The following is a 23,207-nucleotide window of genomic DNA, read 5'->3' on the forward strand; positions in this document are numbered from 1 at the left end:
AGGTCTACACTTTGGGGAGTTACTTGGATAGTGGCGTAGCATTTTGGAGAGATTTGGTTCTGTTATAACTATGGTCCCAGATCACCTATTGGGAAGGTCAAGTGCCCTCTGGGATTGTTAAAAGTGGATTTGAATGTGTGTAGAAAGTGCCTAAACTACTGAATTCCTCAATAGGCACTTAAGAACTATTATTTAGTTTCAGTTCAGCATGGCTCCTGAGGTCTGCCCATGCTGAATACTGGGTGAGTTGACATGGTGGATGTAAGAACAAATGATGGTAGTGGAGGAACTTGGGTTGGCACTAAATTGGCATAGGAGCTATAAAAATCTTTGGGTGAATGAGTAGGGGGCATTAATTGGCACAGAGGATATGAAGGGTCAAGGGGGTGGGTAGTATGAGTTGGTATCCTGGATGTGGTGGGGGAGTGTGTGCAGGTGAGGACTGGAGGGCTGTATTATGTTTTATTGTGTTACTGGTGCACTAAGGCCTTCCTCCCAGACCATCTCCGCAAACGCCCATGTCCGTACTCATTCCAGAACCGCCCACCGCGACTCCCATTTCACTCCCTCCTCCCACTCTCTAACCCTGACTTTCTGGGGCACTTTCTCCTGGATCCGAGTTGTGGAGCTGGGAAGTGTCCCAACCCTGCACTCCCAATGCAGCAGCAAAAATTCAGGCCAGAATTAACATTTCAGGTCAATGACCTTTTGTCGGAACTGGAAAAAGTTAGAGATGTAACAGATTTTAAGGAAAAACAGAAGCAGGAAAAGGGAGAAGGGGAGAAGAACAAAAATGAATACATGTGATAGGATAGGATAGAAAGTAGGAAAGGGATGACAAAGAGATGATGGTGTAAGGCAAAAGGAGATGGTAATGGGACAGGTAGAGAAACAAAAGGTGGGTGGAAAGTCAATGTAAATGGTAAAACAGGAAGCAATGAGAGAAGTGGATTGATACCTTGCTTTGTTTCCATAACTAGAAACATTATCATTATCATATCCACAAAAGCAAAATACTACCGATGGAGTGAAACTTTCTCCAGCTCTGACTTATTGTGCTTTAATTCCAATTTAAATTCAACCTTTCATGTTTCACTTTCGATTACAGATATATCCATGATGTTGAGCATTCCTCCAGTGACTGCTCTTGACACCTCTTGAGATCCGCGGTCAATGCCATCCTCTGTGAACTCTCTCTTCAGCAGCTGACCCAGAGACAGTGAAGGAATAGTGATATAGTTCCAAGTCAAGTTGGTGTGTGACTTGCAAGTGGTGGTGGTGTTTCCATGCATCTGCTGCCCTTGTCCTTCGAGGCGGTAGAGGTTATGGGTTTGGAAGGTGCTGTCGAAGGAGCCTTGGTGAATTGCTACAGCACATCTTGTAGATGTACACGCTGCTGCCACTGTGCCTTAGTGGCGGAGGGAGTGAATGTTTACAGTGGTGGATTGATGGGGAGGCAGGGGGGATGGGAGGGGGGGGGTCATTGAGGCAGTTGTTTCGGATTGTGTTGAGTTTCTTGAGTACTGTTAGAGCTACACTCATCCAACTCATCAAGTTGACATTATTCCTGATTTGTGCATTGTAGATAGTGGACAGGCTTTGGGGAGTCAGGAGGTAAGTTAGTTGCCAAAACATTCCCTGCCTCTGACCTGATCTTGTAACCCCAGTATTTATGTGGCTAGTCCAGTTCAATTTCTGGTCAAAGGTAACTCTCAGAATGTAGATAGTTAGAGACTCAGCAATGCTAATGTCATTGAATGTCAAAGGGCAATGGTTAGAATCTGTTTTGTTGGACATGGTCATTCCCCGGCACTTGTTTGTTGTGAAAGTAACTTGCCACTTATCAACCTAGCCTGAACACTGTCCAGATCTCGTTGCATATGAACACAGACTGCTTCAGTATCTAAGTCACAAATGATACTGAACATTGTGCAGTTTTCAACAAACATCCCCTCTTCAGACCTTAGGATAGAGGGAAGATTATTGACGAAACAGCTGAAGGCACTGGGCTTTCTCAGGACTTACCCTGAGAAATTCCTGCAGCTCCACAATTCCTGTCCTAGGATTAAGATAATTGACCTCCAACAACCACAACCATCTTCTTTGTGCCAGGTATGACTCCAGTCAGTGGAGAGTTTTCCCCTATATTCCCATTGATTTCAGTTTTGCTGGGGCTCCTTGATGCCACACTTGGTCAATTGCTACCCTAAGAGCAGCCACTCCTACCATGAGTTTAGCTTTTTGAACTTCATAAAAAAGGGATGTTCATGGCTTAAGTATTTTAAAATATTTTGAGCTATTAAAACACTATCCACCATCCATTTTCAGCATCAAGCTGATCTTTTATGGCCCAAAGTCATCATTCGCTTACCACTTTTTTGTTTCTCTTATGAGGCTCATCACCCTTTCTGCACTTCATCAGAAAATACTTCTCTGTGGACCAAGGCTGGAATGAAGTCAGGAGCCAATTGATTCTGGCAGAACCCAAACTGTGTGAGGGTTATTGCTGAGTAAGTGCCACTTGACAGCAGTGTCGATAACACATTTATTCACTTTGTTGATGATCGAGAGTTATCTGATGGAGCGGTAAATGGCTAGGTTGGATTTGTCTTGCTTTTTACATGCAGGACATATCTGGTCAATATTCCACCTTGCCAGATAGATGCCAGTGTTGTAGCTGTACTAGAACAGCTTGGCTAGGGCATGGCTTGTTCAGGAACAAAGGTCTTCAGTACTGTTGCCAGAATATTGTCAGGGTCCATAGCCTTTGCTGTATCCAGTGCCTTCAGCTGTTTCTTGATATCATGTGGAGTGAATTAAGTTGGCTTAAGACTAACTTCAGGAGGAACTTCTGGTTGAAAGGTGGTTGCAAATGCTTTATCCTTGCATTTTGCATTGATGCACAGAGGGCTCCCCGATGATGGGGATTTTTGGGGAGTCTCCTCCTCAGTTATTGTTTAATTGTCCACCACAATACAGGAGGAATACAGAGAGAGTAGGAAAGAACTCAAACGGGGAGTTAGAAGGGCAAAAAGAGGTCACGAGATGTTCTTGGCAGGCAGGATTAAGGAGAATCCTAAGGCATTCTATTCATACGTTAGGAACAAAAGAGTTGTCAGGGAGAAAATCGGACCTCTCAGGGACAAAGAAGGGGAATTATGCTTAGAACCCAAGGGAATAGGGGAGATCCTAAATGAATACTTTGCATCGGTATTCACGAAGGAGAGGGGCGTGTTAACCGGGAGTGTCTCGGAGGAGGTGTTGACCCGTTAGAGAAAATCTCCATTACAAGAGAGGAAGTGTTAGGTTTTTTAGGGAACATTAAAACTGACAAAGCCCCAGGGCCTGATGGCATCTATCCTCGACTGCTCAGGGAGACGAGAGATGAAATTGCTGGGCCTCTGACGGAAATCTTTGTCGCTTCTTTGGACATGGGTGAGGTCCCTGAGGATTGGAGGATAGCGAATGTGGTCCCGTTGTTTAAGAAGGGTAGCAGGGATAACCCAGGAAATTATAGGCCGGTGAGCTTGACGTCCGTGGTAGGGAAGTTGTTGGAGAGGATTCTTAGAGACAGGATGTATGTGCATTTAGAACAGAACAATCTCATTAGTGACAGACAGCATGGTTTTGTAAGAGGGAGGTCGTGCCTTACAAATTTGGTGGAGTTTTTTGAGGAAGTGACAAAAACGGTTGATGAAGGAAGGGCCGTGGATGTCGTCTATATGGATTTCAGTAAGGCATTTGACAAAGTCCCACATGGCAGGTTGGTTAAGAAGGTTAAGGCTCATGGGATACAAGGAGAAGTGGCTAGATGGGTGGAGAACTGGCTTGGCCATAGGCTTTTGCTACCAAATAAACCTGTTGGACTTTAACCTGGTGTTGTTAAACTTCTTACTTGGCCATAGGAGACAGAGGGTAGTGGTTGAAGGGTCTTTTTCCGGCTGGAGGTCTGTGACCAGTGGTGTTCCGCAGGGCTCTGTACTGGGACCTCTGCTATTTGTGATATATATAAATGATTTGGAAAAAGGTGTAACTGGTGTAATCAGCAAGTTTGCGGATGACACGAAGATGGCTGGACTTGCGGATAGCGAAGAGCATTGTCGGGCAATACAGCAGGATATAGATAGGCTGGAAAATTGGGCGGAGAGGTGGCAGATGGAGTTTAATCCGGATAAATGCGAAGTGATGCATTTTGGAAGAAATAATGTAGGGAGGAGTTATACAATAAATGGCAGAGTCATCAGGAGTATAGAAACACAGAGGGACCTAGGTGTGCAAGTCCACAAATCCTTGAAGGTGGCAACACAGGTGGAGAAGGTGGTGAAGAAGGCATATGGTATGCTTGCCTTTATAGGACGGGGTATAGAGTATAAAAGCTGGAGTCTGATGATGCAGCTGTATAGAACGCTGGTTAGGCCACATTTGGAGTACTGCGTCCAGTTCTGGTCGCCGCACTACCAGAAGGACGTGGAGGCATTGGAGAGAGTGCAGAGAAGGTTTACCAGGATGTTGCCTGGTATGGAGGGTCTTAGCTATGAGGAGAGATTGGGTAGACTGGGGTTGTTCTCCTTGGAAAGACGGAGAATGAGGGGAGATCTAATAGAGGTGTACAAGATTATGAAGGGTATAGATAGGGTGAACAGTGGGAAGCTTTTTCCCAGGTCGGAGGTGACGATCACGAGGGGTCACGGGCTCAAGGTGAGAGGGGCGAAGTATAACTCAGATATCAGAGGGACGTTTTTTACACAGAGGGTGGTGGGGGCCTGGAATGCGCTGCCAAGTAGGGTGGTGGAGGCAGGCACGCTGACATCGTTTAAGACTTACCTGGATAGTCACATGAGCAGCCTGAGAATGGAGGGATACAAACGATTGGTCTAGTTGGACCAAGGAGCGGCACAGGTTTGGAGGGCCGAAGGGCCTGTTTCCTGTGCTGTACTGTTCTTTGTTGTTCTTTGTTCACCCTTCACGGTTGGATGTGACAGGACTTCAGGGCTTTCTGATCCACTGGTTGGATTCAATTTCTCTACACTACCATCCTCCCACCCGGATGGCCTGCTAGTCCTCCACCTTTTTCTTGAATCCCCATCTATCACCATTCCCCCCCATCTGGCTAAACTTGTTCTTGCATTGGACAACTTCTCCTTTAACTTCACTCATTTCCATTCATTTCCTGCAAATAAAATAAACGATGGGAACCTGTATGGGTCCTGGAATGGATTAGCTCCCTTGGTATAGCATTTACTAACACTGCATTTGTACATTGTGGTAAGGAAGCAGGGAACACCATTGTGAGAGAAAGACTCACAGAGAAGTAATTTGAATATCAGCAGATCAGGAGCAGCGCCTCAGAATAGAACTGATATTTTCTGATGAAGTGCAGAAAGGGTGATGAGCCTCATAAGAGAAACAAAAAAGTGGTAAGTGAATGATGACTTTGGGCCATAAAAGATCAGCTTGATGCTGAAAATGGATGGTGGATAGTGTTTTAATAGCTCAAAATATTTTAAAATACTTAAGCCATGAACATCCCTTTTTTATGAAGTTCAGATTCCACAGTGTGTTCAAAGTTTTTGGAATGTTGGATAAGATGCTGTTTTGGAGAGTTAGTGGTTAGTGGATGGGCCAAATGGCCTCTTTCTGCACTGTTGGGATTTTATTAGTGTCACAAGTAGGCTTACATTAACACTGCAATGAAGGTACTGTGAAAATCCCTTAGTCGCCACACTCCAGCACCCGTTCGGGTACACTGAGGAAGAATTTAGAATGGCCAATTCACCTAACCTGCACATCTTTGGAGTGTGGGTAGAAACCGGAGCTCCCGGAGGAAAGCCACACAGACACAGGGAGAACGTGCAAACTCCACACAGACAGTGACCCAAGCCAGGAATCGAACCCGGGTCCCTGGCACTGTGGGGCAGCAGTGCTAACCACTATGTCACCGTGCTGCTCCAGATAAAAGGTGCAGCCATGGAACCCAGATGGTTCAATGGTTCAGTCTTTGACTTTTCCCTGAGGAGTAGATGGTGCAATGTTGCAGCCATTAAGTTGTGTGATTTCAGTCGCACTGACTTGGCAGTTGAGCTGTTGGTTTGGAGATTCTTTGTCCAGTAAGCTAGCTGAAACGAGTTGTCCTGTGTAATAAATTCTCAGAGGTAGAAGTCCCTTCACCAAAATCTCTTTATTTACAAGTCTGACAACAGCATACAGAGTGCTTTCAATTAGCAGTCTGCACTAGGAGTCCCAGAGGAACCGACACTCCTGGTTAAATACAAAGCAAGAGGCTGATTGGCCCATCAATTTGGCCCTTAATCAGGGAGTTCATATTCCAACAGGCCCACCCCAATTGCCTGATTAAAGTCATTACATCCTGCTTTCTTTTCAACTGTGGCTTTGCTGATTTGACTTGCTTCCAGCAATTAGAAAAAAGGCGACACTTTACCTATAAGCAGCAGGGCTACCTAGTTGATGTTCTTCAGCTGTGACCCTCACAGCACACACTAGCACAGTGGGACTAGAACATCAGACTAGCACACAGATACTAGAGTTGCAGTTAGTTTTTAACCCCCTTTCTTGTGTCATCCTGGAAGAGGAAAATCACAAACATGTCTGGGATATAACTCAGAGGATTGTAGTAGTTTCTGCTGAGATGGTAATTAGCTTCCATTATCGCCACAGGATATTACAGTTCAGTTTCTACATTGCTTATTTCTTTAAAATGTCTCTGTCTGAAAAAGGGTGTGATATTCCGTTATCTCTCTCGGGACTGAGTATAATCCACATAGGAATTCCAGCAAATGGCTACTTTGCAATCACAGCCAGTTTTAGCTTGTATGTCCTTTTTTCTTTAAAAACACATGTATTATTTAAATATCCAATATGTCTGTATGTAATTCAGGCTACGATTCATTGTCATGACAGTATGAAGGTGAACATCACCCATCGTTATCCAAGTAAGAGTTCACCATTTTGAGTTTGCATTGGAAAAGTTTTCAAATACAAACATTAAAAGGAATAGCACTGAAGTGCCAATAAGCAGCAGTGCCAATTTAAATAGTAAAGTCTTCTTCAGTAGATTCCTCACATCACCCAAGACTGCAGAGTTGATTGTACTGCCTGGTGTGACCCACCTGCCTAAATTTGCCCCACGCAGATTGCTACCAACTTCCTCTGCACGCCCTGGAACACCGAATTTCCATGATCATTGGACCAATCTCCTGATAATTTGAATATGGTAGAAGGACTTCTGCAGAGCTGTTTTATCTCTACTAATAGTCAACTGGCCCTTCTTGCAGGTATATCATAAAATCATTGAATCCTTACAGTGCAGAAGGAGGCCAACTTGACTCATTGAGTCTGCACCGACTCTCTGACAGAGCATCCTACCTAAGACCTATCCCCGCAACCCTCTAATCCCCCTAACCCACATATCCTGGGACACTGAGGGCCAATTTAGCATGGCCAATCCACCTAACCTGCACATCTTTGGACTGTGGGAGGAAACCGGAGAACCTGGTGGAAACCCACGCAGACATGGGGAGAACGTGCAAACTCCACACAGTGACCCGGGGCTGGACTTGAACCCGGGTTGTTGAGGCAGCAGTGCTAACCACTGGGCCGCCGGGCTGCCCTTATCGTAGTGCCACGCAAGAGGACAATGCCATCCTTCTTACAGGCAACTCATACAACACCACCTTCAGTTCAGCATTCTTCGGGCGTTAGGCCACTCCACCACTTGTCTGTAGATTTAGGTCGACACCTTGGATTTCTTTTCACTTTATCTCGGCCTGTCAATAATTAAAACCCATTGTCAAATGCTGCTGATTGGCTCAAGTACCCTTCTCAAAGAGTTTTCAGAATTTCTGTTACCTCATTGGGACCTTACACTTAAATTGTCTTCATCCTTATAAATTACATTGATATGTGCAATTTACTCCTCTTATCACTTGTGAGATCTGTTTAAACCTGCACCTAATGTTGCGAATAATTATGCAAATGAGTCTAGGCTGGAAAATTGAGTATCACCTGAACTGAGCCTTCAGGCGCAATTTGCACGAATTCTAAGATATTTATAGCTCAGCAGAAATATCAGCTTGTAACTCTAGTTTCATATCACGTAACATGGAACATTGCCTTTGTAAGGATAACTTTGTGATGTAGAATCCGAATCTCTGGTACTGACTGACTGCAGAGGAAAGTTCCATATCAGCAAGTCTTTTCTCACACAATAAAATTCCACAGGTAAGAACTTCCCCTGAATTCTTCTAATCTTCTGCTATAATTTGACAAAGATTCAGCTGAAATGCTGAAAAGAAATGACATAAAACGCCCTGGGTATCCATCAATATTTTATCAAAGTTATCACAGAAGGTAGGGAGAACCCACATGGAAATTCTTCTCCGCGATCTCAGTAGTTGAAGCTGACTCATGACTGCATCCAGAGATTACATATTTCAATCTCTCATTGTGATTTTGAAGCAAGGCCTCCGCTAATTTTTTTGTGTGCTATATCTGATTACCACTGTTAAGGAAGAGCTGCCTGACATTGTACGCTATATTTTTCTTCACTGTCTTGCTTACTAGTGGATGGTATAGCAGCAAAGAAACAACAACAATAAACAGGGAGCTATACACTAAATTCTGCCCTCTCAGTGCTGCTACAGTTTCCTTTCACCTCCAGCAGGAATCCTGTCCTCCCCGAAGAGACACAGGAAAGAAGCCAACTTTACTGCCTTTCCACACCGCATCACTGCCCCTTGGCATCAGTAGGTAAGGGATGGTGATACCTGTTGGGGGGATGTGATACTTACCATTTCCCCTTCTCTGTTCTGTCCATGCTCACTGGAAGAATCCAGAAATTTGAAAATAAAACCTTGATTTGATTTGATTTATTATTGTCACATGTGGAAATTATTGAAAGGGTGCAGAGAAGGTTTACAAGGATGCTGCCTGGATTGGTTGGCATGGAGAGACGAAGGATGATAGATGACCTGATAGAGGTGTACAAGATGTTGAGAGGTATAGATCGGGTGGATTCTCGGAGGCTTTTTCCCAGGGCTGAAATGGTTGCTACGAGAGGACACAGGTTTAAGGTGCTGGGGAGTAGGTCCAGAGGAGATGTCAGGGGTAGGTTTTTCACTCAGAGGGTGGTGGGTGAGTGGAATCGGCTGCCGTCAGTGGTGGTAGAGGCAAACTCGATAGGGTCTTTTAAGAGACTTCTGGATGAGTACATGGAACTTAATAGGATTGAGGGTTATAGGTAAGCCTATATATAAGCCTAGGTAGGTGGGGACATGACCGGCGCCACTTGTGGGCTGAAGGGCCTGTTTGTGCTGTATTTTTTCTATGTTCTATGTATTGGGATGCAGTGAAAAGTATTGTTTCTTGAGCGCTATACAAACAAAACATACTCATAGAGTACACAGGGGAGAAGGAAAGGATAGGGTGCAGAATATTGTATTGCAGTTACAGATAGGGCGAGAGAAAGATCAGCTTAATGCGTGTTAGGTCCATTCAAAAGTCTGGTAGCAGGAAAGAAGCTGTTCTTGAGTCAGTTTGTACATGACCCCAGACTTTTGTGTCTTTTTCCCGACGGAAGAAGGTGGAAGAGAGTATCTCGGAGGTGCCATGGGGTCCTTGATTATGCTGGCTGCTTTCCCGAGGCAGTGGGAAGTGTAGACAGTGTCAATGGATGGGAGGCTGGTTTGCGTGATGGACTGGGTTACATTCACGTCCTTTATAATTTCTTGTGGTCTTGGACAGATCATGGTAGTTTTGCCCTTTTTTAAAAGATTGACTCCCCTTTCTAATCTTTCCACAGTGTGATGGGTAGAGTCTGGGCTGCAACATTAATAACCCACAACTCTGGGAACATGGGGTGGAGTCATGATGAGGTCAGGGCAGTGCATGGCAATGCCACACTTACCAGCCCAGCAACAAAACCGCTGCGGAGGAATATTCAGCCATTTAAAAACATTTAACCCATCATGTGGGTATCAAAGATATCTCAAAGACCAAAAGAAGAAGTATTGCTTCATTTTTGTAATTCTGTGATTCTTCTGTCATATTACAGTTTCCAAAAACGTTGTGAGAAGTGTGACAGTTAACCTCTCTGCAACTTCAGCTTTTATGAAGCAAAACATGATTTGCAGCAGTTTGCTAACAATTTCATCTTCCTTTGTAATTCTAGATGTAAATTATCTGGATGCAGCAACAGTTTTGTGAGAAATGACGAAATACTCACGGAGGGTTTACCATTTCTGGTTTTCCTTCGCCGGTTGTTTGTGTGAATTGCGTGCACAGGATTGAGCAGTTCTTTAAAAAAAACAAATCACTTTTTCCACTTGAGAATGAGTGGACTGCACAGTGAAGCACGAGTTCTGAAGGTAATTCTTCAATCAGATTTTTAAATTGCCTGTAATTCAGTGCATGGGTTTCAATGTAATTCACCGTTTCTAAAGCATCCTTCATAATGTGCTTTAAATTTAGGTATTTTGACACCAACGGCTGCTGATGAACGATGCAATTAAACGTCCAGATTCAGGAAAGCTATCATTAGCTTTACAAAGTCTCATTCACTACTTACTGATCCTAACATTGCTGTCGCTCTATCTCTAGCGATGTCTGTAAGCTTCTATAATGATTCCGTAGCTTTCTCGACAGACTGTAAGGTGCACTGGTGATTAAGACCACGGAAAACTCTGCAGTTCTGAAGGAGTGCTATGTTATCAGAAATGCAATCTTTTAGGTGGGTTAAACCCAGGCCCTATTTCGCTGTTCAGGTGGCAACATTGGTGGCTGTGCCTTCAAACACTCAGACTCCATGCTTTAAAATTTCCAAAGTCCTCGAGCTTGCCACCTCCTTCTCATTTAAGACCCTTTTTAAACCTCTTTGCCTAAGGTTCTAGTCACCTCTTTCTAAGGTTTCCTTCTTTGAATATGCAGGAGAAAGAAAGATTTCATTCACATGAGGCGATTTCACGTTAGCCGTGAGCGCAAATGGCGACGTGGGCGCAAAATCCTGGGAGAATCAGAAAATGAGATTCACGATGGCAAGATCTAATAAAATTTAAAATAATTAGTGGGCTTCCCTGCCTTATGTTGAAAAATGTGAAGCAGTGGAGGGAAATGTGCCAGGGGCGCACAGGTAAGTATAGCTCCCAGGGAGAGAGGGACATGCCTGGCCACCTGGCACCCTGTCTGTGCCACGTTGGCAGGCCCTTTGAGGAGCTCCATTGTGGAGGGGGTTCCCCCTTATGTGGGCAGGCATCCCCTTATGTGTGTGTGTGTGTGATGGAGGGGGAGGTGTTTCCCTTATTTGAGGGGAGGGGGTTGGAGTTTCCTTATCGTTGGGGTGGAAGACTCTTTTGTAGCGGTGCCATCTCTATCAGGCCCCACCCTGCCAGCATGACAATGAAAACCACACCTCCAGATTTTCTGTCTACAGAGAGTCTAGAGAGAAAACTCAGCTGTGCAGCTTGAGTGATACACATCAGCGTTCTCGCCTCAGCCAGCACTCCATGCACTGAGTGCAAAATTCCACCCATATAGTGCTTTTCGTGACCACTGTGTGTGACAAAGGGCTTTACAACCAATGAGTCACTGCTGTAATGCAGGAAATGTTGCAGCCAGTTTTGCTTACGGCAAACCCCCCACAAACAGTAATGTGATCATGTCCAGATAATCTGATTTTTTAAAAAAGAAACCTCTTTGATGAAATTCTTAAATTGGACTTTCAACCAGAATGGGCTGATGGGAGAAAAACCATTTTTTTTTAAACATCAGAACCTGCTGGGCTGTTGCAAAACAGTGAAACCAGACGGGGCGAGCTAGCAAGAAGCAACAAAAAGACATTCTGTAGTCAAAAGAAGATGTCTGTGCAAATGATGCCTTGATGGTGTTACACAGAACACAATGGACCTCATCAATAAACAATCCTTATCAGGAGGTTTGCCAGCTAGACACTTGTGATTTGATCTATCCAGCCAATCAACTGTTAATGTGGTCTTCAGATGAGAGGGTTTACTGAAAGGAAGTTGAAGTAAAGAAAGCTTTAACTCTTAAGTTTGAAACAAAACATGATCTATCATTGGCTATCACTGATAGGCAAGTGAGGCCTTGATAATTAATGCAGCATCTCGTCTACCATTGAGGAAACAAGATATAAAAGAAGCTGTTACCTTGTGGTTGCAGACAAGGAAAGAACCTGATCGATCATGGAAGGAGTGCGACTGCCAAGAATGTCGAAGGGAGGATGGCAAAGAGCGAGTTTGACTCATCTTCAGTACAATATCCATTCTGTGCTCAGTGGTAGATAATTAAAGGGGACATGACCCATTTTCAGAAGAATATTCAAGGGAGGACGATGAGGAAACCTTGGGTGAAAATTTAAGGGAAAAAATAAATGCAAAATACTGTGGATGCTGAAATCTGAAACAAAAACAGAAAATGCTGGAGAATCTCGGCAAGTCAGAACCTTGACTCTGACGAAGGGTCGTCTAGACTCGAAATGTTGGCTCTGCAACTCAGCCTCCAGCTCAGTGAATCTGAGCCGAAGGTCCTTCCTGCTGCAGACACTTACTGTGGATCTGTGCCCTGCTTCGCACAGGTGTCCATGAGCTCCCAGATTCTGCAGCCATCACACATCGCCTGCCTTGCCATCTTTAGTGTGTTTAAATCATTATTTTAAGGATTAAATTTTAATTTACGCCTTTAGTTCTGCCAGTACTTATATTATCATTTCAATACATTTTCTACTTACCTTGATTGAAATTGCCGAGTTAAAATAAGTAGGAAATACTCACCTGCCGATCTAATAAGCTTTACTACTGTTAGTAAACTTTACTACTATTACAACCTTACAATTACTACAAATTATGCAAGTTTTGAAAGGTGAATGAGAAAAATATCAACTATTCAACTACATGTTTTCCTGTGACATTACACTTTGATTTTCCTCTGGAACCATAGATTGGACTGGAATGGGTAGGTCTTTTTGATGCTACTGTCTGCTCTAGATCCTCGTTGCTCCATAGTAGAATGAATTTTTATGATATGTTTGATCGAATAAAATGTAATATTTAATCTAGGTATTTGAGTGTGCTGTCATTATTTCTCATTATTCTATCTCCAAACCTGTCAAAGGTCAGAAGGTTACATCTTGCATATGAGGGATAAATACTGACCAGTAAACTGAGAATAACTCCCCTGCTCCTCAAAATAGTTCTATGGGATCATTGGCATCCACCAAAGCAGGCAGATAGGGCCTCAGCTTAATGTCTCATCCAAAGGACAGCACCTTGACAAGTGCACACTCCCTCAGTACGCCACTAGAGTCTCAGCCTCGATCTTTGTGCTCAAGTCCTGGAGTGGGACACATCAAGGACGGAATTTTACGTGCTTTTTTCTAAGTGTCAGGCAGACTGGGAGAGATCCAGATCCATTTTTTGGGTGCGTTTTCAGGCCCAATCTTATGCACTCTGTCTTTAAAATTTTGGGATAGTCTGTTTCTGGCCAGAGAGGCTGTGGGCGGGCTTAACTCGCCAGACAGCCTGTGGAGGGAGGTATTGCGCATGTGCTGACCTCTGATGCTGCACATACGCATTAACAATCACAGGGGTCTGACAGACAGAGAGAGAGCTGTCAGGCCCCTGCTACTGTAGGCAGCCTCAAGTAGCAGTCCCCCGCAATCACGGGGGCCTGCAGCCCGAGATTCCCCCCGCCCCCACCCACAGCCCCCCGCCACCCAGACCAATCACGGACCCCCTCCCTCCCCCACCGATCGCGGACTCCCTCCTCCCCATTGATTGCAGGCCCGCCACCCTCCCCCACCGATCGCCCTGCCGCCCTCCCCCACCAATCGCATGCAGAGTGGCAGTGGGTCCCCCTCCCCCCACAGGCCCGGCCCCCCATTGGCCCCTCCCCAACAGACCCCGCCCCTTTGGCCCCATTCCACCCAAAGTCCCCACCCCTGGCACTGCCCCATTGGCCCTGCCCCGGCACTGCCCAGTGGGCATTGCCCAGGTGCCAGGCTGGCATTACCAAGGTGCCAGGGTGACACTGCCAGTCTGGCACTGCCCAAGGGGCAACCCCACCTTGCCCTCGGCCTTCCCGGGAGGCCTCAATGGCATCCGATTCCTCCATCGACGCTCATCCGACTGTTCCCTGTTCATGGGAGCACCTTTCCCGGCGAGGCCATAAAATCAAGCAAGCCCGGATGATTGAGTGCGGGCTCGTTAAACACGTTAATAAAGATATAAATAAATTTAAATACATTAACCAGCCTCTCGCCCATTTCCAGCGAGAGGCTGATTGCGCCAGAAATCCAGCTGCGGAAAAATCTGCCGGTCGTGAAAACCGGCGCCATTTGCGCTAGCCACTTTATGCCCCATTTTACGGCATTTTCCCACCGCAAAACGGGCGTAAAGCAGCAGTAAAATCCCACCCTAAATGTTCATTCTCGTTTGATTACAAATCAATGAAGCTCCTTGGGTACTTTTTCGATGTTAAAAGTGCCATATAAATGTACGTCGGTGTTCCTGAGGAAGACCCAATCACACTTTTTAAAGTAGTCTCCTGGTCAATATTAATGCCTCAACCAAGGTCACTAAAACTGATGATTTGCTCTGTTATCTCATTGTGGAATCTTGCTCTGTGTAAATTGGCCGCCAAGTTTCTTTGTATCACAACAGTGACTGCACTTCAGAGTACTTCATTGACTATGAAATGCTTTGGGACACACTGTAGGATGCTATATAAATGCAAGTTCTTTTGAGTTCTCTTTAATTCCTTGTTAATATCATCTGTACAATATAACTAGCTAGTATTAATTTTAGACATTTCCTGGAGTTTAGTAAGATTATGTGGGACTGTGCCAAGCCTGTGCCAAACATAATGCCCTAATTTTAAAAAAACCTTCTGCCCTTGCTCAGCCTGTATCCCTCTGTTCCCTCCCTGTTCGTGTACCCATCCAGATGCCTCGTAGATGTTGCTGGTGTGCCTGCTTCCGCCGCCTCCTCTGGCGGCATGTTCCAGCCACCCACCACTCTCCGCGTGGGGGGCTTCCCCCGCACATCTCCCTTGGACTTTCCCCTCCTTGCATTGAATCTGTGCCCCCTTGTGGTTGACACTTTCACCTGGGGGGGGGAACCTCTGACTATCCACCCTGTCTGTGCTTCTCGTGGTTTTGTGGACCTCTATCAGGTCTCCCTTAGGCCTCTCTCTTTCCTGCAAAAACAATCCTAGATTATTCAACCTCTCCTCAGAGTCAACACCCTCGTAGGCAGCTGGGATCAAGTGGATCCCTTGAAGAGTATAGAGCATGTTGGAGTAGAGTTAAGAGAGAAATCAGGAGGGCAAAAACAGGGCATGAGATTGCTTGGGCAGATAGGGCAAAGGAGAATCCAAAGAGTTTCCACAAATACATAAAGGGCAAAAGAGTAACTAGGGAGAGAGTAGGGCCTCTTAAGGATCAACAAGGTCATCTATCTGCAGATCCACAAGAAATGGGTGAGATCCTAAATTAATATTTCTCATTGATATTTACTGTTGAGAAAGGCATGGGTGTTAGGGAACTTGGAGAAATAAATAGTGATGTCTTGAGGAGTGAACATATTACAGAGAAGGAGGTGCTGAAAGTCTTAAAGCGCATCAAGGTAGATAAATCCCCGGGACCTGATGAAGTGTATCCCAGGACATTGTGGGAGGCTAGGGAGGAAATTGCAGGTCCCCAAGCAGAGATATTTGGATCATCGACAGCCACAAGTGAGGTGCCTGAAGATTGGAGGGTGGCAAATAGTGTGTCTTTGTTTAAGAAGGGACGCAGGGAAAAGCCTGGGAACTACAGGCCGGTGAGCCTAGCGTCTGTAGTGGGTAAATTGTTAGAAGGTATTCTGAGAGACAGGATCTACAGGCATTTAGAGAGGCAAGGACTGATTAGAGACAGTCAGCATGGCTTTGTGAGTGGAAAATCATGTCTCACGAATTTGATTGAGTTTTTGAAGGGGTAACTAAGAAGGTAGATGTGGGCAGTGCAGTTGACATTGTCTACATGGACTTTAGCAAGGCCTTTGACAAGGTACCGCATGGTAGATTGTTGCATAAGCTTAAATCTCACGGGATCCAGGGTGAGGTAGCCAATTGGATACAAAATTGGCTTGACGACAGAAGCCAGAGGGTGGTTGTAAAGGGTTGTTTTTCAAACTGGAGGCCTGTGACCAGCGGTGTGCCTCAGGGATCGGTGCTGGGTCCACTGTTATTTGTCATTTGTATTAATGATTTGGATGAGAATTTAGTAGGCATGATTAGTAAGTTTGCAGATCCCACCAAGATTGGTGGCATAGTGGACAATAAAGAAGGTTATCTAGGATTGCAATGGGATCTTGATCAATTGGGCCAGTGGGCTGATGAATGGCAGATGGAGTTTAATTTAGATAAATGCAAGGTGATGCATTTTGGTAGATCAAACCAGGGCAGGACTTACACAGTTAATGGTAGAGCGTTGGGGAGAGTAATAGAGCAAAGCGATCCAGGGGTACAGATTCAAAACTCCTTGAAAGTGGAGTCACAGTTGGACAGGGTGGTGAAGAAGGTATTCAGCAAACTTGGTTTCATTGGTCAGAACATTGAATACAGGAGTTGGGACCTCTTGTTGAAGTAATACAAGATATTGGTATACCACACTTGGAATACTGTGTACTGTTCTGGTCAATCTATTATAGAAAGGGTATTATTAAACTAGTGAGAATGCAGAAAAGATTTGCTAGAATGTTACTGGTTTGAGTTATAAGGAGAGGCTGGATAGACTGGGACTTTTTTCCCTGGGGCATAGGAGGCTTAAGGGTGATCTTATAGAGGTCTACAAAATAATGAGGGGCATAGATCAGCTAGATAGTCAACATCTTTTCCCAAAGGTAGGGGAGTCTAGAACTAGAGAGCATAGGTTTAAGATGAGAGGGGAGAGATACAAAAGGGTCCAGAGGGGCAATTTTTTCACCCAGAGAGTGGTGAATGTCTGGAACAAGCTGCCAGAGATAGTAGTAGAGGCGGGTACAATTTTGTCTTTTAAAAAGCATTTAGACAGTTACATGGGTAAGATTGGATAGAGGGATATGGGCCAAATGCGGGCAATTGGGACTAGCTTAATGGTTAAAAACTGGATGGCATGGACAAATTAGGCCAAAGGGCCTGTTTCCTGTGACTGGGAGAGGCTTACTTTCTTAAAGTTCTAAAAGCAAAATACTGCGGATGCTGGAATCTGAAACAAAAAACCAATTAACCAGTCCAACAATCCTTTGAAGGGTCATCCAGACTCAAAACATTAGCTCTATTCTCTCCCCACAGATGCTGTCAGATCTGCCGAGATCTTCCAGCATTTTCTGTTTTTGTTTCTTAACGTTCTATATGTGGGTAACCACTTCCTTCAGTAATTTAAAGTTTATTTATCAGTGTCACAAGTAGGCTTACATTAATACAGCAATGAAGTTATTGTGAAAATCCCCTAGTCACCACACTCCAGCGCCTATTCGGGTACACTGAGGGAGAATTTACCATGGCCAATGCACCTAACCAGCACATCTTTCAGACCGTGGGAGGAAACCGGAGCACCTGGAGGAAACCCACGTAGACAACTCCACGCAGACAATGACCCAAGCTGGGAATTGAACCTGGGTTCCTGGTACTGTGAGGTAGCAGTGCTAACCACTGTGCTACCATGATGCCCCTAAATTTAAATAACAGAAGTACAACAGCAGCAATGACAACAACCAATGGACTGTTTTTTTCTGTAGCACATGGCTGATTCATTAATTCATGTGAGCAGATTCTTAAAATAGTTTTGTGTGACTGCACATGCATGGTATCTTAAGGTTGATGGCTTGTTGGCCAGTAACTTTTAGGTTACTGCAAGCCTGTGCAGTTTAGAGGAAGAACTGGCAGCAACAATCAAACAACAGGAGGCTCCAAAGTGTTTTTCTCACCCTGAGACAGTGAGCAGGAAGGAGGCAGCGGTGAGGGTACAGACTATGCAGAGTTTTATTTGTAAGAACTGATGCTGTCACGATGACACAATTGTACATGTTTCGAGCAGGGAGGGGATTGGATGGCAGGAATTATCATGTGCATAAATATCACACACAGCTGGTTACTGTTTGTGATCCTGGGAATTAAAAAAACATTTTTAGACTGATAATTGTTTTCCCGACAAGCTAATGCATCCTCCTCTGCCTCCTGCTCTCTCTAGAAATCTGCCTCATTGCTTAAGAGCTGTATATTCTCATTGACATCTGTAGGGTATCTCTATCATCAAGCTGGATAATATGTCTGCCTTATCTGTTTATTAACAATCCCACTGCCAACTCGCACACTGCTCGACTAGGCTTCACATTGAGAAAGGTGACCACATGCAAACGTTTCTGATACACCAGTTGCTAAAATCCTGTTCACCATCTACAGGTTTTATCTACACAGACATTATTTGCAAGTGTTTAATGCGTAATCTTGCCAAGGGCTACATAAATTTAAAGCAGTGTTGGCAATCTGCAGCCCAGGAGCTGCATGCGATCCATCTGGTTACTGAGTGCAGTCCATGAGACATTTGGAGTGGCACGGTGGCACAGTGATTAGCACTGCTGCCTTACAGTGCCAGGGACCTGGGTTCTATTCCCAGCTTGGGTCACTGTCTGTGCGGAGTCTGCATGTTCTCCCCATGTCTGTGTGAGTTTCCTCTATAGATACATCTATTTACAGTACATCCCCCACTGTTAGCAATTGTGATGCTGATATTATAAAAACCTGGAGCCTTGTTTGTCTTTTGAAGCCTTTTAAATGACCAGACTACTCCTCCATAATTGATCATAGATTGCATGGAATTACAACCTCGAAGGAGGTCATTTGGCCCAACCAGGTCCGTGTAAGTGTTTAACCCATGCCATGTTTCTATATCCTGTTGTCATTTTTTCTTCAACTACCTAACTAATCTATTTCTAAAAATTGCCGTATGTCAGCTTCTATCATTTTGTACAGAGCCAACAACACAGAGATAAAGGACCAGATATATATTGACCAGGGCATTGATCTTTCTTAATAGTACCAGAGGATCTTTTACATCCCCCTGAGGCACAACTGGTTTAACATTGCATCTGGAAGGCAGCACTTCCAACAGTGTTGTACTGAAGTGTCAGCCCAGACTATGTGGTCAAGTCTCTGGACAGGACCTTAACCTGTGACCTTCTAACTTAGGGGTGAAAGTGCCATCACTGAGTGAAGTAAGTGATCAGAATAGAGATGGGGCATTGATGAATATATAAGGTTACATTCTCACTATCCAGGGAGGAACCCTGTCCAGCAAATGATTTGTTTAACACAGAGAAAAGCTGTCCATCTCCACTGCTGAATTTGCTGCACATTGTTTCATGAGCTTTCCTGTGAGCATGTAAAGTAATATTTAACATGTAAAGTATTTAACATGTAAAGTAACATGTAAAGTAATATTTCCTGAGAGCTTAGTTAGTTTTATTAATATATAGCCGCACATTTATACATTTCTACTACTAAAATTAAATGGTAGATTGCTTTGGCAAAATCTATTCAATATATCAGCTTTGTGGTTGATCATTACGGCAACAGATCAACAGCCCCTCTTCATGGTACAGCTGGGATAGATACAGCAGACCAGTGGATGAGGCTCTCCAACAAACACGGTACCCAAGTAGCATTTTGTACTCCCGGTGTTTCAAAGTAAGGGCTGGTTAGAAAATGTCTAGTTGATGATTTCAACAAAACCAAAGCAGTTTGATTCTGATGTTTGAATTATACCATGTACATATTTACTCAGGTCTTGTGTTAATGGGTGTAGAGCATTCTGTGTAGTGCACTGTGCCCTGGCTGAAGTTTTTCCTTTTATTTAGCTGATTGTAAATTTTTCAATTGTGTTCATTAAATCTTACCCCAGACAAGAGAAACCGACATAAATTGCACACCTTTGACTTTTACTAAATATGGGTCTCAACTCAAAAGCAATTCATTTTTTAAAGTTGAAGTGATTCAAGTTTGAATACAAGTGATTAATGCTGGAGTTCTGCAGCAAATTATCATGAAGAATGATTCATCATATTGCTTAACTGTTCACGGCAGGTTGCATGCACCTAGAACAGAATAACACCAAGAATGCGAATAACAACATTCCAACAGTTTTGTTGGAACAGTACAACAGTATTGTTCTAAAGTAAGAAATTGGAGAAATGGAGAGTAGAAATCAATTGGTTCTTAAGACTTGAAGTGAATATAAAATATTGAGGAATTAAATGCTCTCTGATTTGAGTACAAGAAGAGGAGGAAGCTGATAATTTCCTTAAAGAAAGGGATATGAGGAAGATTTTTCTTGATGGAACTGCATATGATCAGCTCTTATTTTAGAAGTTGAAATGTTTACGGGAATGGAGCAGGTCTGTAGTGCAAGACACAATGTAATACATACCGGGTGGCACAGTGACACAGTGGTTAGCACTGCTGCTTCACAGCTCTAAGGACCTGGGTTTGATTCCTGGGTTACAATGACCTGGGTCATTGTCTATGTGGAGTTTGCATTTTCTCCCTGTGTCTGTGTGGGTTTCCTTCGGGTGCTCCGGTTTCCTCCCATAGTCCATAGTGAATTGGCCATACTAAATTCTCCCTCAGTGTACTGACAGACTCCAAAGTGTGGTGACTAGGGGATTTTCACAGTAACTTCATTGCCGTATTAATGTAAGCCTACCTGTGACACTAATAAATAAACTTTAACTTTATTGTTGTAAATAGTAGAAAGGATGATATGGCAAACCACAAGGTAGTGAAGAAATAATGATGAATGAGGGATTACAAGCCTAAAGATTATAGCAAGCTTGGAAAATCTATTGCAAAGGAAGAATGAGTTAGATAAGGAAATGGTGAAATGGAGTTGGGTTTTGATGTTTAAGGTACCAGACAGCGAAGATACAAGGAAGAAAGTGGAAGATGATGTATCTGAAGATTTGAAGGAGCAAGAGAGAGAAATTCAGAGAGCCAAAATTATACGTGGTGACAAAATGGGGAGAAACCAGAAAGGAGTTGGCAACAGAAGTGAGAGAAAAAAAATGACAATTTATTAACTTTTTTCTTACATGCTACCTAAGAGTTAGAGGATCCTCCCTAGATGCAAAAATAATTTCCAAACCTTGGAAGGGACTGGACATTTTGGAGCAACTATCCATTCAGATAATAACTCCTCCAGCTTGCAAAGGATATTTCTGACTGTAGTTGTCAACATGTCTTCACATTAATGCTATTTTTTTTTACTCTTTGGGGAATAGTGGGGGAAGTGGTGGAAGGATTTCCGAGCTGATTAACAGCCCATTGAGTCATGTTAACATCCCTGTCGTGACCACCAAGTCCTGGCATTGGACTCAAACCTGGAGTTTCTGGTCAAGCAGTAGGGGCTACCACCGTGTCACAAGGCCTTCCTATTCTGACTACAGTGACCAGATACAAAACATAGCTGTTGAAAAAAATACCAAAAATGAATATCTATTTCTTTAGAATAGTTAATGGCCTGAATTCTCCAACCTTGCCTGTGGCTGGGATTCTCCAGTTCTGCTGCAGTGAGTGGAGATTTGGCTGAGCACCAAATTCTCTGTTCTTACTGGCAGGGCTGGGCGGAGCCTGGAAAATTCTGGCCAATATCTTTGGTAAATTTGGGAGACCATGGAATTAAAAAGCCTATTTGACTCACTGAGTCTGTTGCTTCTAATATCAACTCTATCAATGTTAGTTGCCTCCTGAGAGAAGTGAATAGACTCCATTATTGTAACTTTGCCATGGGGATGGCAGAAATCCCATTTAAGCAAGTAAGCTGAGTGTCCATCAAAGTTATGGTGGTAAAGTGGGAATGGCTCCAAAGGAAATTTGAGGACTTGGCATCTTGCATAATGTCCCCACTTGATTAATCTTCAATCAAAGATGAAAGATTCAGGTTTTTCTAATCTTCCCTTATGGGCTCAAGCAGGCAAGAAGAAATGGGTGCCATGATGAAACAGTGGTTAGCACTGCTGCCTCACAGCACCAGCAACCTGGGTTTGATTCCAGTCTTGGGTGACTGTCTGTGTGGAGTTTACACGTTCTCCCGTGTCTGTGTGGGATTCCTCCCGGTGCTCCAGTTTCCTCCCATAGTCCAAAGATGTGCGGGTTAGGTGGATTGGCCATACTAAATTGCTCCTTCGTGTCAGGGGGACTAGCAGGGATTAATATGTGGGGTTACAGAGATAGGGTCTGGGTGGGATTGTTGTCGGTGCTTGTTCGATGGGCCAAATGGCCTCATTCTGCACTGTAGGATTCCATGATTCTATGAAGAGAGATTGAGTATTGCAGCCTCACTCAAGTTCTTGAAGTTTTAATTTCTGGTGTACTGCTAAGTTGTACAAATGTTTGCAAAAAATAATGTAGCTTTTAAATTTATGTGCTGATTATCTTAGGATGGATATTTTAACAAAATAATTGTAAAACCCAAAGGCTGATAAAGAATCATTTTTCAAAATCCATCATTCATGTGTGAGCCTTGAAGCAGTACTAGCAGCCTATTCAGCTAAATGGGACATCACAATAAATGTTGACATTATCCTCACCCAATGTCCAAATATCTGGACAGCAGTGATCAGGGAGGCAGAATCCAAGTTAATGTTCCTCTTCCCATCCGATGGGCACTGAGGTTAGTTGTAGCAGGCTTACTATCGCTCAGGCTGAGTTAGCTAATTCAGTGGATTAGCATCTAACCCTTTCTGGACTATACAATTCAGCTACTCACTGGCTAAGCTCTTTGAGGCTTCAATGCAGTATGCTTTATGGCTTTACCAGGAAAGCCAGATCTTATTTTAGTCAGTGTGTAAACTACAGTGAGGCAACAAATTTCAGAACAAAATTACAGTCATGGTGCTGACAGCACCTCCCCGCTAATGTGCTGTGTTGATAGTCATTATACTTACAAGTAATAATTTTTTTTCTGTTTTTGTTCTGTTTGAAATGCAGTTTGCACCCACACAAACTGTAATAAGATTGATTCTAGGTCATGCTTTATCTTTGAATCTAAATACAGTTTTTAAAAATCTTTAAAGTACAACCCTTGATGCTTCTCCAGAGGCTACTATCAGTCAGTACATGCTGCCTGGTGACGTTTTAAGCCCCAACCCCTGATTTATGTTGAGTTA

This window comes from Mustelus asterias, chromosome 17, assembly GCF_964213995.1.
Source record: "Mustelus asterias chromosome 17, sMusAst1.hap1.1, whole genome shotgun sequence".
Taxonomy (NCBI): domain Eukaryota; kingdom Metazoa; phylum Chordata; class Chondrichthyes; order Carcharhiniformes; family Triakidae; genus Mustelus; species Mustelus asterias.